The sequence below is a fragment of the Phyllobates terribilis genome, unplaced genomic scaffold (genome assembly GCF_046119375.1).
Source record: "Phyllobates terribilis strain yellow unplaced genomic scaffold, ASM4611937v1 Scaffold_2708__1_contigs__length_111604, whole genome shotgun sequence".
NCBI lineage: Eukaryota > Metazoa > Chordata > Amphibia > Anura > Dendrobatidae > Phyllobates > Phyllobates terribilis.
In genome coordinates, this window is record NW_027365465.1 from 44,697 (window position 1) to 57,733 (window position 13,037).

Here is a 13,037-nt window from a genome sequence, read left to right on the forward strand (position 1 = left end):
GCATTTGCTAAATAGATGGTGTGTGTGCAACAATATACTGAAAGGTCAATTATATTGTGCAGCTTATCTCACCACCTGTAGTTATTTAGGTGAAAGCTCCAAAATGCTTGCCTAATATGTCTGTTTATCCAAAAGGAAGTAGAAAGGGAGAGCTAGAAAGATAGCATTGCATCACATTACATGGCAATGCAATGCACAGTTGCTGAAGTTGAACCAAAATGAGCTTGTAATCTGGCTTCTGCAACTTTGAACATGAAAAATCCAATGAGGAGAAGAAAAGCAGAGCCAAAGAGTCCATCCCAAAATCCGACAAACAAGCAAAATGAACAAAAAACATTGAATTCAATTCTTTCTGATTTTAGAAACTGCATTAAAGAAGGGGTGCACCGGTCCTGGAGATACTGCAATACCAGGTCAATGCGTGGAGTGGACAGAGCAAGCTCTTTTTCCATCTCCCTGTTCTAAAAATCCATTTAATATATGGTCCCCAGATAGGGGACGTATCAGATATTAAACTGATAAGAACAGATACTACACTTGATCTTAGCCAAAAGGCCGAGAAGCGATAACCAGAATTGGTTTCAAACTACGGAGCCACCCAAGGATCCTAAAAAGTCCATTTGTGGAGATGAGCTCCTGGACTCCCGTTAAGAAGACATGTTGTCAACCTCTAGATCCCTTACATGCCTGCACTTTTCGGCTTGCTGCTGCTGCAATCCACGCGTTTTAGATCTGCATAACTCCACCTCTTTAAACACAGCACCTTCACCCCCTGCTGTTCCCACCCGCCTCAACACCGTTGGAAGGGAGGAGAACCAATTAAGGCGGGGGGTGGGGTGGAACGAGCAGCTGTCTACCCTTAGCAGGAGGGCTCCTGATTACATACCTCTCCTGCTGCTGCTGCTGCTGGCTGTCCAGCAGCAGACTGAAGGTGGCTGCTGCTGTGCACAGGTATATAAAGGCTCAGAGCCTATTATGACACGCGCAGCCAGCGTTCCATTGCCACATTCCATCTACTGCAGGCAGGATACCTGGCTGGCTGAATGTCGCTGAGAAGCTCACAGAGACCGCCATAAGCAACAGTTTAACAGAATGCCACAGACTAATCAACCAAACTTTTTGGGTTGGGTTCTCTTTTATAGTCTGCAGGCATTAAATGAAAGAAGTCAGTGTTCCAGCAGAAGGAGACAACGTTTCAGAAAAGGCATTGTAGCAAACCAAAAAAGAAATTTTAAGCGCAGCAGTGTAACCAGCGCACATACCTGTTAGCTCGGGTGAGTTTAAAAGGCTGCTGTTGATAACAAGGGCATTTGCTAAATAGATGGTGTGTGTGCAACAATATACTGAAAGGTCAATTATATTGTGCAGCTTATCTCACCACCTGTAGTTATTTAGGTGAAAGCTCCAAAATGCTTGCCTAATATGTCTGTTTATCCAAAAGGAAGTAGAAAGGGAGAGCTAGAAAGATAGCATTGCATCACATTACATGGCAATGCAATGCACAGTTGCTGAAGTTGAACCAAAATGAGCTTGTAATCTGGCTTCTGCAACTTTGAACATGAAAAATCCAATGAGGAGAAGAAAAGCAGAGCCAAAGAGTCCATCCCAAAATCCGACAAACAAGCAAAATGAACAAAAAACATTGAATTCAATTCTTTCTGATTTTAGAAACTGCATTAAAGAAGGGGTGCACCGGTCCTGGAGATACTGCAATACCAGGTCAATGCGTGGAGTGGACAGAGCAAGCTCTTTTTCCATCTCCCTGTTCTAAAAATCCATTTAATATATGGTCCCCAGATAGGGGACGTATCAGATATTAAACTGATAAGAACAGATACTACACTTGATCTTAGCCAAAAGGCCGAGAAGCGATAACCAGAATTGGTTTCAAACTACGGAGCCACCCAAGGATCCTAAAAAGTCCATTTGTGGAGATGAGCTCCTGGACTCCCGTTAAGAAGACATGTTGTCAACCTCTAGATCCCTTACATGCCTGCACTTTTCGGCTTGCTGCTGCTGCAATCCACGCGTTTTAGATCTGCATAACTCCACCTCTTTAAACACAGCACCTTCACCCCCTGCTGTTCCCACCCGCCTCAACACCGTTGGAAGGGAGGAGAACCAATTAAGGCGGGGGGTGGGGTGGAACGAGCAGCTGTCTACCCTTAGCAGGAGGGCTCCTGATTACATACCTCTCCTGCTGCTGCTGCTGCTGGCTGTCCAGCAGCAGACTGAAGGTGGCTGCTGCTGTGCACAGGTATATAAAGGCTCAGAGCCTATTATGACACGCGCAGCCAGCGTTCCATTGCCACATTCCATCTACTGCAGGCAGGATACCTGGCTGGCTGAATGTCGCTGAGAAGCTCACAGAGACCGCCATAAGCAACAGTTTAACAGAATGCCACAGACTAATCAACCAAACTTTTTGGGTTGGGTTCTCTTTTATAGTCTGCAGGCATTAAATGAAAGAAGTCAGTGTTCCAGCAGAAGGAGACAACGTTTCAGAAAAGGCATTGTAGCAAACCAAAAAAGAAATTTTAAGCGCAGCAGTGTAACCAGCGCACATACCTGTTAGCTCGGGTGAGTTTAAAAGGCTGCTGTTGATAACAAGGGCATTTGCTAAATAGATGGTGTGTGTGCAACAATATACTGAAAGGTCAATTATATTGTGCAGCTTATCTCACCACCTGTAGTTATTTAGGTGAAAGCTCCAAAATGCTTGCCTAATATGTCTGTTTATCCAAAAGGAAGTAGAAAGGGAGAGCTAGAAAGATAGCATTGCATCACATTACATGGCAATGCAATGCACAGTTGCTGAAGTTGAACCAAAATGAGCTTGTAATCTGGCTTCTGCAACTTTGAACATGAAAAATCCAATGAGGAGAAGAAAAGCAGAGCCAAAGAGTCCATCCCAAAATCCGACAAACAAGCAAAATGAACAAAAAACATTGAATTCAATTCTTTCTGATTTTAGAAACTGCATTAAAGAAGGGGTGCACCGGTCCTGGAGATACTGCAATACCTGGTCAATGCGTGGAGTGGACAGAGCAAGCTCTTTTTCCATCTCCCTGTTCTAAAAATCCATTTAATATATGGTCCCCAGATAGGGGACGTATCAGATATTAAACTGATAAGAACAGATACTACACTTGATCTTAGCCAAAAGGCCGAGAAGCGATAACCAGAATTGGTTTCAAACTACGGAGCCACCCAAGGATCCTAAAAAGTCCATTTGTGGAGATGAGCTCCTGGACTCCCGTTAAGAAGACATGTTGTCAACCTCTAGATCCCTTACATGCCTGCACTTTTCGGCTTGCTGCTGCTGCAATCCACGCGTTTTAGATCTGCATAACTCCACCTCTTTAAACACAGCACCTTCACCCCCTGCTGTTCCCACCCGCCTCAACACCGTTGGAAGGGAGGAGAACCAATTAAGGCGGGGGGTGGGGTGGAACGAGCAGCTGTCTACCCTTAGCAGGAGGGCTCCTGATTACATACCTCTCCTGCTGCTGCTGCTGCTGGCTGTCCAGCAGCAGACTGAAGGTGGCTGCTGCTGTGCACAGGTATATAAAGGCTCAGAGCCTATTATGACACGCGCAGCCAGCGTTCCATTGCCACATTCCATCTACTGCAGGCAGGATACCTGGCTGGCTGAATGTCGCTGAGAAGCTCACAGAGACCGCCATAAGCAACAGTTTAACAGAATGCCACAGACTAATCAACCAAACTTTTTGGGTTGGGTTCTCTTTTATAGTCTGCAGGCATTAAATGAAAGAAGTCAGTGTTCCAGCAGAAGGAGACAACGTTTCAGAAAAGGCATTGTAGCAAACCAAAAAAGAAATTTTAAGCGCAGCAGTGTAACCAGCGCACATACCTGTTAGCTCGGGTGAGTTTAAAAGGCTGCTGTTGATAACAAGGGCATTTGCTAAATAGATGGTGTGTGTGCAACAATATACTGAAAGGTCAATTATATTGTGCAGCTTATCTCACCACCTGTAGTTATTTAGGTGAAAGCTCCAAAATGCTTGCCTAATATGTCTGTTTATCCAAAAGGAAGTAGAAAGGGAGAGCTAGAAAGATAGCATTGCATCACATTACATGGCAATGCAATGCACAGTTGCTGAAGTTGAACCAAAATGAGCTTGTAATCTGGCTTCTGCAACTTTGAACATGAAAAATCCAATGAGGAGAAGAAAAGCAGAGCCAAAGAGTCCATCCCAAAATCCGACAAACAAGCAAAATGAACAAAAAACATTGAATTCAATTCTTTCTGATTTTAGAAACTGCATTAAAGAAGGGGTGCACCGGTCCTGGAGATACTGCAATACCAGGTCAATGCGTGGAGTGGACAGAGCAAGCTCTTTTTCCATCTCCCTGTTCTAAAAATCCATTTAATATATGGTCCCCAGATAGGGGACGTATCAGATATTAAACTGATAAGAACAGATACTACACTTGATCTTAGCCAAAAGGCCGAGAAGCGATAACCAGAATTGGTTTCAAACTACGGAGCCACCCAAGGATCCTAAAAAGTCCATTTGTGGAGATGAGCTCCTGGACTCCCGTTAAGAAGACATGTTGTCAACCTCTAGATCCCTTACATGCCTGCACTTTTCGGCTTGCTGCTGCTGCAATCCACGCGTTTTAGATCTGCATAACTCCACCTCTTTAAACACAGCACCTTCACCCCCTGCTGTTCCCACCCGCCTCAACACCGTTGGAAGGGAGGAGAACCAATTAAGGCGGGGGGTGGGGTGGAACGAGCAGCTGTCTACCCTTAGCAGGAGGGCTCCTGATTACATACCTCTCCTGCTGCTGCTGCTGCTGGCTGTCCAGCAGCAGACTGAAGGTGGCTGCTGCTGTGCACAGGTATATAAAGGCTCAGAGCCTATTATGACACGCGCAGCCAGCGTTCCATTGCCACATTCCATCTACTGCAGGCAGGATACCTGGCTGGCTGAATGTCGCTGAGAAGCTCACAGAGACCGCCATAAGCAACAGTTTAACAGAATGCCACAGACTAATCAACCAAACTTTTTGGGTTGGGTTCTCTTTTATAGTCTGCAGGCATTAAATGAAAGAAGTCAGTGTTCCAGCAGAAGGAGACAACGTTTCAGAAAAGGCATTGTAGCAAACCAAAAAAGAAATTTTAAGCGCAGCAGTGTAACCAGCGCACATACCTGTTAGCTCGGGTGAGTTTAAAAGGCTGCTGTTGATAACAAGGGCATTTGCTAAATAGATGGTGTGTGTGCAACAATATACTGAAAGGTCAATTATATTGTGCAGCTTATCTCACCACCTGTAGTTATTTAGGTGAAAGCTCCAAAATGCTTGCCTAATATGTCTGTTTATCCAAAAGGAAGTAGAAAGGGAGAGCTAGAAAGATAGCATTGCATCACATTACATGGCAATGCAATGCACAGTTGCTGAAGTTGAACCAAAATGAGCTTGTAATCTGGCTTCTGCAACTTTGAACATGAAAAATCCAATGAGGAGAAGAAAAGCAGAGCCAAAGAGTCCATCCCAAAATCCGACAAACAAGCAAAATGAACAAAAAACATTGAATTCAATTCTTTCTGATTTTAGAAACTGCATTAAAGAAGGGGTGCACCGGTCCTGGAGATACTGCAATACCAGGTCAATGCGTGGAGTGGACAGAGCAAGCTCTTTTTCCATCTCCCTGTTCTAAAAATCCATTTAATATATGGTCCCCAGATAGGGGACGTATCAGATATTAAACTGATAAGAACAGATACTACACTTGATCTTAGCCAAAAGGCCGAGAAGCGATAACCAGAATTGGTTTCAAACTACGGAGCCACCCAAGGATCCTAAAAAGTCCATTTGTGGAGATGAGCTCCTGGACTCCCGTTAAGAAGACATGTTGTCAACCTCTAGATCCCTTACATGCCTGCACTTTTCGGCTTGCTGCTGCTGCAATCCACGCGTTTTAGATCTGCATAACTCCACCTCTTTAAACACAGCACCTTCACCCCCTGCTGTTCCCACCCGCCTCAACACCGTTGGAAGGGAGGAGAACCAATTAAGGCGGGGGGTGGGGTGGAACGAGCAGCTGTCTACCCTTAGCAGGAGGGCTCCTGATTACATACCTCTCCTGCTGCTGCTGCTGCTGGCTGTCCAGCAGCAGACTGAAGGTGGCTGCTGCTGTGCACAGGTATATAAAGGCTCAGAGCCTATTATGACACGCGCAGCCAGCGTTCCATTGCCACATTCCATCTACTGCAGGCAGGATACCTGGCTGGCTGAATGTCGCTGAGAAGCTCACAGAGACCGCCATAAGCAACAGTTTAACAGAATGCCACAGACTAATCAACCAAACTTTTTGGGTTGGGTTCTCTTTTATAGTCTGCAGGCATTAAATGAAAGAAGTCAGTGTTCCAGCAGAAGGAGACAACGTTTCAGAAAAGGCATTGTAGCAAACCAAAAAAGAAATTTTAAGCGCAGCAGTGTAACCAGCGCACATACCTGTTAGCTCGGGTGAGTTTAAAAGGCTGCTGTTGATAACAAGGGCATTTGCTAAATAGATGGTGTGTGTGCAACAATATACTGAAAGGTCAATTATATTGTGCAGCTTATCTCACCACCTGTAGTTATTTAGGTGAAAGCTCCAAAATGCTTGCCTAATATGTCTGTTTATCCAAAAGGAAGTAGAAAGGGAGAGCTAGAAAGATAGCATTGCATCACATTACATGGCAATGCAATGCACAGTTGCTGAAGTTGAACCAAAATGAGCTTGTAATCTGGCTTCTGCAACTTTGAACATGAAAAATCCAATGAGGAGAAGAAAAGCAGAGCCAAAGAGTCCATCCCAAAATCCGACAAACAAGCAAAATGAACAAAAAACATTGAATTCAATTCTTTCTGATTTTAGAAACTGCATTAAAGAAGGGGTGCACCGGTCCTGGAGATACTGCAATACCAGGTCAATGCGTGGAGTGGACAGAGCAAGCTCTTTTTCCATCTCCCTGTTCTAAAAATCCATTTAATATATGGTCCCCAGATAGGGGACGTATCAGATATTAAACTGATAAGAACAGATACTACACTTGATCTTAGCCAAAAGGCCGAGAAGCGATAACCAGAATTGGTTTCAAACTACGGAGCCACCCAAGGATCCTAAAAAGTCCATTTGTGGAGATGAGCTCCTGGACTCCCGTTAAGAAGACATGTTGTCAACCTCTAGATCCCTTACATGCCTGCACTTTTCGGCTTGCTGCTGCTGCAATCCACGCGTTTTAGATCTGCATAACTCCACCTCTTTAAACACAGCACCTTCACCCCCTGCTGTTCCCACCCGCCTCAACACCGTTGGAAGGGAGGAGAACCAATTAAGGCGGGGGGTGGGGTGGAACGAGCAGCTGTCTACCCTTAGCAGGAGGGCTCCTGATTACATACCTCTCCTGCTGCTGCTGCTGCTGGCTGTCCAGCAGCAGACTGAAGGTGGCTGCTGCTGTGCACAGGTATATAAAGGCTCAGAGCCTATTATGACACGCGCAGCCAGCGTTCCATTGCCACATTCCATCTACTGCAGGCAGGATACCTGGCTGGCTGAATGTCGCTGAGAAGCTCACAGAGACCGCCATAAGCAACAGTTTAACAGAATGCCACAGACTAATCAACCAAACTTTTTGGGTTGGGTTCTCTTTTATAGTCTGCAGGCATTAAATGAAAGAAGTCAGTGTTCCAGCAGAAGGAGACAACGTTTCAGAAAAGGCATTGTAGCAAACCAAAAAAGAAATTTTAAGCGCAGCAGTGTAACCAGCGCACATACCTGTTAGCTCGGGTGAGTTTAAAAGGCTGCTGTTGATAACAAGGGCATTTGCTAAATAGATGGTGTGTGTGCAACAATATACTGAAAGGTCAATTATATTGTGCAGCTTATCTCACCACCTGTAGTTATTTAGGTGAAAGCTCCAAAATGCTTGCCTAATATGTCTGTTTATCCAAAAGGAAGTAGAAAGGGAGAGCTAGAAAGATAGCATTGCATCACATTACATGGCAATGCAATGCACAGTTGCTGAAGTTGAACCAAAATGAGCTTGTAATCTGGCTTCTGCAACTTTGAACATGAAAAATCCAATGAGGAGAAGAAAAGCAGAGCCAAAGAGTCCATCCCAAAATCCGACAAACAAGCAAAATGAACAAAAAACATTGAATTCAATTCTTTCTGATTTTAGAAACTGCATTAAAGAAGGGGTGCACCGGTCCTGGAGATACTGCAATACCAGGTCAATGCGTGGAGTGGACAGAGCAAGCTCTTTTTCCATCTCCCTGTTCTAAAAATCCATTTAATATATGGTCCCCAGATAGGGGACGTATCAGATATTAAACTGATAAGAACAGATACTACACTTGATCTTAGCCAAAAGGCCGAGAAGCGATAACCAGAATTGGTTTCAAACTACGGAGCCACCCAAGGATCCTAAAAAGTCCATTTGTGGAGATGAGCTCCTGGACTCCCGTTAAGAAGACATGTTGTCAACCTCTAGATCCCTTACATGCCTGCACTTTTCGGCTTGCTGCTGCTGCAATCCACGCGTTTTAGATCTGCATAACTCCACCTCTTTAAACACAGCACCTTCACCCCCTGCTGTTCCCACCCGCCTCAACACCGTTGGAAGGGAGGAGAACCAATTAAGGCGGGGGGTGGGGTGGAACGAGCAGCTGTCTACCCTTAGCAGGAGGGCTCCTGATTACATACCTCTCCTGCTGCTGCTGCTGCTGGCTGTCCAGCAGCAGACTGAAGGTGGCTGCTGCTGTGCACAGGTATATAAAGGCTCAGAGCCTATTATGACACGCGCAGCCAGCGTTCCATTGCCACATTCCATCTACTGCAGGCAGGATACCTGGCTGGCTGAATGTCGCTGAGAAGCTCACAGAGACCGCCATAAGCAACAGTTTAACAGAATGCCACAGACTAATCAACCAAACTTTTTGGGTTGGGTTCTCTTTTATAGTCTGCAGGCATTAAATGAAAGAAGTCAGTGTTCCAGCAGAAGGAGACAACGTTTCAGAAAAGGCATTGTAGCAAACCAAAAAAGAAATTTTAAGCGCAGCAGTGTAACCAGCGCACATACCTGTTAGCTCGGGTGAGTTTAAAAGGCTGCTGTTGATAACAAGGGCATTTGCTAAATAGATGGTGTGTGTGCAACAATATACTGAAAGGTCAATTATATTGTGCAGCTTATCTCACCACCTGTAGTTATTTAGGTGAAAGCTCCAAAATGCTTGCCTAATATGTCTGTTTATCCAAAAGGAAGTAGAAAGGGAGAGCTAGAAAGATAGCATTGCATCACATTACATGGCAATGCAATGCACAGTTGCTGAAGTTGAACCAAAATGAGCTTGTAATCTGGCTTCTGCAACTTTGAACATGAAAAATCCAATGAGGAGAAGAAAAGCAGAGCCAAAGAGTCCATCCCAAAATCCGACAAACAAGCAAAATGAACAAAAAACATTGAATTCAATTCTTTCTGATTTTAGAAACTGCATTAAAGAAGGGGTGCACCGGTCCTGGAGATACTGCAATACCAGGTCAATGCGTGGAGTGGACAGAGCAAGCTCTTTTTCCATCTCCCTGTTCTAAAAATCCATTTAATATATGGTCCCCAGATAGGGGACGTATCAGATATTAAACTGATAAGAACAGATTTTTTTTGATTGAAGCTGCATCCAAGGCACTGAAAAATGTGACCGAAGTCACACCAAAACAGCGCACGAGGCGAGGATTCATGTGGACCCTTCCCGGAGGAGAGGGTCCCCAATAAACCATCCCCATCCCTCCGAGCCAGAAGGCCACAGCGAGGGTCAGGGATCTCCGATGCTCTCCCTAGCCGAAGCCGGAGAAGAGCCGTTTTCGTGCTCCCAGCTTCCATCTAGGCTGCCACCCTAGTGGAGCTGGAGCCTGTGTTGGTTTCTCAGCCCAAAGCTGACCGGACCTCCGACCGGGTTTATAAAAATTCCCCTTCCTAGCCCGGAGGCCAGGAATAGGGGGGGGTTGCTCAGAAAGTATGATTGGCAAAGGTGCGGCGTGCTACGAAGCCAAGTCTTTCTGGGGTTCCCAGTCCCATTAAGCTTGAACTCCCACCAGGGCGCCTACTCCTGGGGCACATTGCTCCAAAGCCCTCACACTTACCCAGCCTAGTGACTTCGATCCTGGAGGGCCATGTTTTCCATCAGATAACTCTATGAGCCACCTGGCGTACTAACAAGTGCACCAAACCAGTGTGTAAAATGCATCAATTTACTAGGGCAGCCCAAGGACAAAACTGCCTTTTCAAAAGATACTACACTTGATCTTAGCCAAAAGGCCGAGAAGCGATAACCAGAATTGGTTTCAAACTACGGAGCCACCCAAGGATCCTAAAAAGTCCATTTGTGGAGATGAGCTCCTGGACTCCCGTTAAGAAGACATGTTGTCAATCTCTAGATCCCTTACATGCCTGCACTTTTCGGCTTGCTGCTGCTGCAATCCACGCGTTTTAGATCTGCATAACTCCACCTCTTTAAACACAGCACCTTCACCCCCTGCTGTTCCCACCCGCCTCAACACCGTTGGAAGGGAGGAGAACCAATTAAGGCGGGGGGTGGGGTGGAACGAGCAGCTGTCTACCCTTAGCAGGAGGGCTCCTGATTACATACCTCTCCTGCTGCTGCTGCTGCTGGCTGTCCAGCAGCAGACTGAAGGTGGCTGCTGCTGTGCACAGGTATATAAAGGCTCAGAGCCGATTATGACACGCGCAGCCAGCGTTCCATTGCCACATTCCATCTACTGCAGGCAGGATACCTGGCTGGCTGAATGTCGCTGAGAAGCTCACAGAGACCGCCATAAGCAACAGTTTAACAGAATGCCACAGACTAATCAACCAAACTTTTTGGGTTGGGTTCTCTTTTATAGTCTGCAGGCATTAAATGAAAGAAGTCAGTGTTCCAGCAGAAGGAGACAACGTTTCAGAAAAGGCATTGTAGCAAACCAAAAAAGAAATTTTAAGCGCAGCAGTGTAACCAGCGCACATACCTGTTAGCTCGGGTGAGTTTAAAAGGCTGCTGTTGATAACAAGGGCATTTGCTAAATAGATGGTGTGTGTGCAACAATATACTGAAAGGTCAATTATATTGTGCAGCTTATCTCACCACCTGTAGTTATTTAGGTGAAAGCTCCAAAATGCTTGCCTAATATGTCTGTTTATCCAAAAGGAAGTAGAAAGGGAGAGCTAGAAAGATAGCATTGCATCACATTACATGGCAATGCAATGCACAGTTGCTGAAGTTGAACCAAAATGAGCTTGTAATCTGGCTTCTGCAACTTTGAACATGAAAAATCCAATGAGGAGAAGAAAAGCAGAGCCAAAGAGTCCATCCCAAAATCCGACAAACAAGCAAAATGAACAAAAAACATTGAATTCAATTCTTTCTGATTTTAGAAACTGCATTAAAGAAGGGGTGCACCGGTCCTGGAGATACTGCAATACCAGGTCAATGCGTGGAGTGGACAGAGCAAGCTCTTTTTCCATCTCCCTGTTCTAAAAATCCATTTAATATATGGTCCCCAGATAGGGGACGTATCAGATATTAAACTGATAAGAACAGATACTACACTTGATCTTAGCCAAAAGGCCGAGAAGCGATAACCAGAATTGGTTTCAAACTACGGAGCCACCCAAGGATCCTAAAAAGTCCATTTGTGGAGATGAGCTCCTGGACTCCCGTTAAGAAGACATGTTGTCAACCTCTAGATCCCTTACATGCCTGCACTTTTCGGCTTGCTGCTGCTGCAATCCACGCGTTTTAGATCTGCATAACTCCACCTCTTTAAACACAGCACCTTCACCCCCTGCTGTTCCCACCCGCCTCAACACCGTTGGAAGGGAGGAGAACCAATTAAGGCGGGGGGTGGGGTGGAACGAGCAGCTGTCTACCCTTAGCAGGAGGGCTCCTGATTACATACCTCTCCTGCTGCTGCTGCTGCTGGCTGTCCAGCAGCAGACTGAAGGTGGCTGCTGCTGTGCACAGGTATATAAAGGCTCAGAGCCTATTATGACACGCGCAGCCAGCGTTCCATTGCCACATTCCATCTACTGCAGGCAGGATACCTGGCTGGCTGAATGTCGCTGAGAAGCTCACAGAGACCGCCATAAGCAACAGTTTAACAGAATGCCACAGACTAATCAACCAAACTTTTTGGGTTGGGTTCTCTTTTATAGTCTGCAGGCATTAAATGAAAGAAGTCAGTGTTCCAGCAGAAGGAGACAACGTTTCAGAAAAGGCATTGTAGCAAACCAAAAAAGAAATTTTAAGCGCAGCAGTGTAACCAGCGCACATACCTGTTAGCTCGGGTGAGTTTAAAAGGCTGCTGTTGATAACAAGGGCATTTGCTAAATAGATGGTGTGTGTGCAACAATATACTGAAAGGTCAATTATATTGTGCAGCTTATCTCACCACCTGTAGTTATTTAGGTGAAAGCTCCAAAATGCTTGCCTAATATGTCTGTTTATCCAAAAGGAAGTAGAAAGGGAGAGCTAGAAAGATAGCATTGCATCACATTACATGGCAATGCAATGCACAGTTGCTGAAGTTGAACCAAAATGAGCTTGTAATCTGGCTTCTGCAACTTTGAACATGAAAAATCCAATGAGGAGAAGAAAAGCAGAGCCAAAGAGTCCATCCCAAAATCCGACAAACAAGCAAAATGAACAAAAAACATTGAATTCAATTCTTTCTGATTTTAGAAACTGCATTAAAGAAGGGGTGCACCGGTCCTGGAGATACTGCAATACCAGGTCAATGCGTGGAGTGGACAGAGCAAGCTCTTTTTCCATCTCCCTGTTCTAAAAATCCATTTAATATATGGTCCCCAGATAGGGGACGTATCAGATATTAAACTGATAAGAACAGATACTACACTTGATCTTAGCCAAAAGGCCGAGAAGCGATAACCAGAATTGGTTTCAAACTACGGAGCCACCCAAGGATCCTAAAAAGTCCATTTGTGGAGATGAGCTCCTGGACTCCCGTT

General features: G+C 45.3%; 10 non-coding genes and 1 pseudogene across 10 annotated transcripts; all 11 read right to left on the reverse strand.

Annotated features, from left to right (window-relative positions):
- Positions 1-376: 376 nt before the first annotated feature.
- LOC141246935 (U2 spliceosomal RNA) lies at positions 377-567 on the reverse strand. The gene has a single exon (XR_012310455.1). It is a non-coding gene; the product is annotated as a U2 spliceosomal RNA (small nuclear RNA).
- A 1,115-nt stretch (positions 568-1,682) lies between these two features.
- LOC141246936 (U2 spliceosomal RNA) lies at positions 1,683-1,873 on the reverse strand. The gene has a single exon (XR_012310456.1). It is a non-coding gene; the product is annotated as a U2 spliceosomal RNA (small nuclear RNA).
- Positions 1,874-2,988: 1,115 nt separating this feature from the next.
- On the reverse strand, positions 2,989-3,179 carry LOC141246909 (U2 spliceosomal RNA). Its single transcript, XR_012310439.1, has one exon. It is a non-coding gene; the product is annotated as a U2 spliceosomal RNA (small nuclear RNA).
- A 1,115-nt stretch (positions 3,180-4,294) lies between these two features.
- Positions 4,295-4,485, reverse strand: LOC141246937 (U2 spliceosomal RNA). The gene has a single exon (XR_012310457.1). It is a non-coding gene; the product is annotated as a U2 spliceosomal RNA (small nuclear RNA).
- Positions 4,486-5,600: 1,115 nt separating this feature from the next.
- Positions 5,601-5,791, reverse strand: LOC141246938 (U2 spliceosomal RNA). The gene has a single exon (XR_012310458.1). It is a non-coding gene; the product is annotated as a U2 spliceosomal RNA (small nuclear RNA).
- Positions 5,792-6,906: 1,115 nt separating this feature from the next.
- LOC141246939 (U2 spliceosomal RNA) lies at positions 6,907-7,097 on the reverse strand. The gene has a single exon (XR_012310459.1). It is a non-coding gene; the product is annotated as a U2 spliceosomal RNA (small nuclear RNA).
- A 1,115-nt stretch (positions 7,098-8,212) lies between these two features.
- LOC141246940 (U2 spliceosomal RNA) lies at positions 8,213-8,403 on the reverse strand. Its single transcript, XR_012310460.1, has one exon. It is a non-coding gene; the product is annotated as a U2 spliceosomal RNA (small nuclear RNA).
- Positions 8,404-9,518: 1,115 nt separating this feature from the next.
- LOC141246912 (U2 spliceosomal RNA) lies at positions 9,519-9,702 on the reverse strand. The gene has a single exon (XR_012310442.1). It is a non-coding gene; the product is annotated as a U2 spliceosomal RNA (small nuclear RNA).
- A 525-nt stretch (positions 9,703-10,227) lies between these two features.
- Positions 10,228-10,343, reverse strand: LOC141246922 (U2 spliceosomal RNA; annotated as a pseudogene).
- A 1,115-nt stretch (positions 10,344-11,458) lies between these two features.
- Positions 11,459-11,649, reverse strand: LOC141246941 (U2 spliceosomal RNA). Its single transcript, XR_012310461.1, has one exon. It is a non-coding gene; the product is annotated as a U2 spliceosomal RNA (small nuclear RNA).
- Positions 11,650-12,764: 1,115 nt separating this feature from the next.
- LOC141246942 (U2 spliceosomal RNA) lies at positions 12,765-12,955 on the reverse strand. The gene has a single exon (XR_012310462.1). It is a non-coding gene; the product is annotated as a U2 spliceosomal RNA (small nuclear RNA).
- Positions 12,956-13,037: the final 82 nt, after the last annotated feature.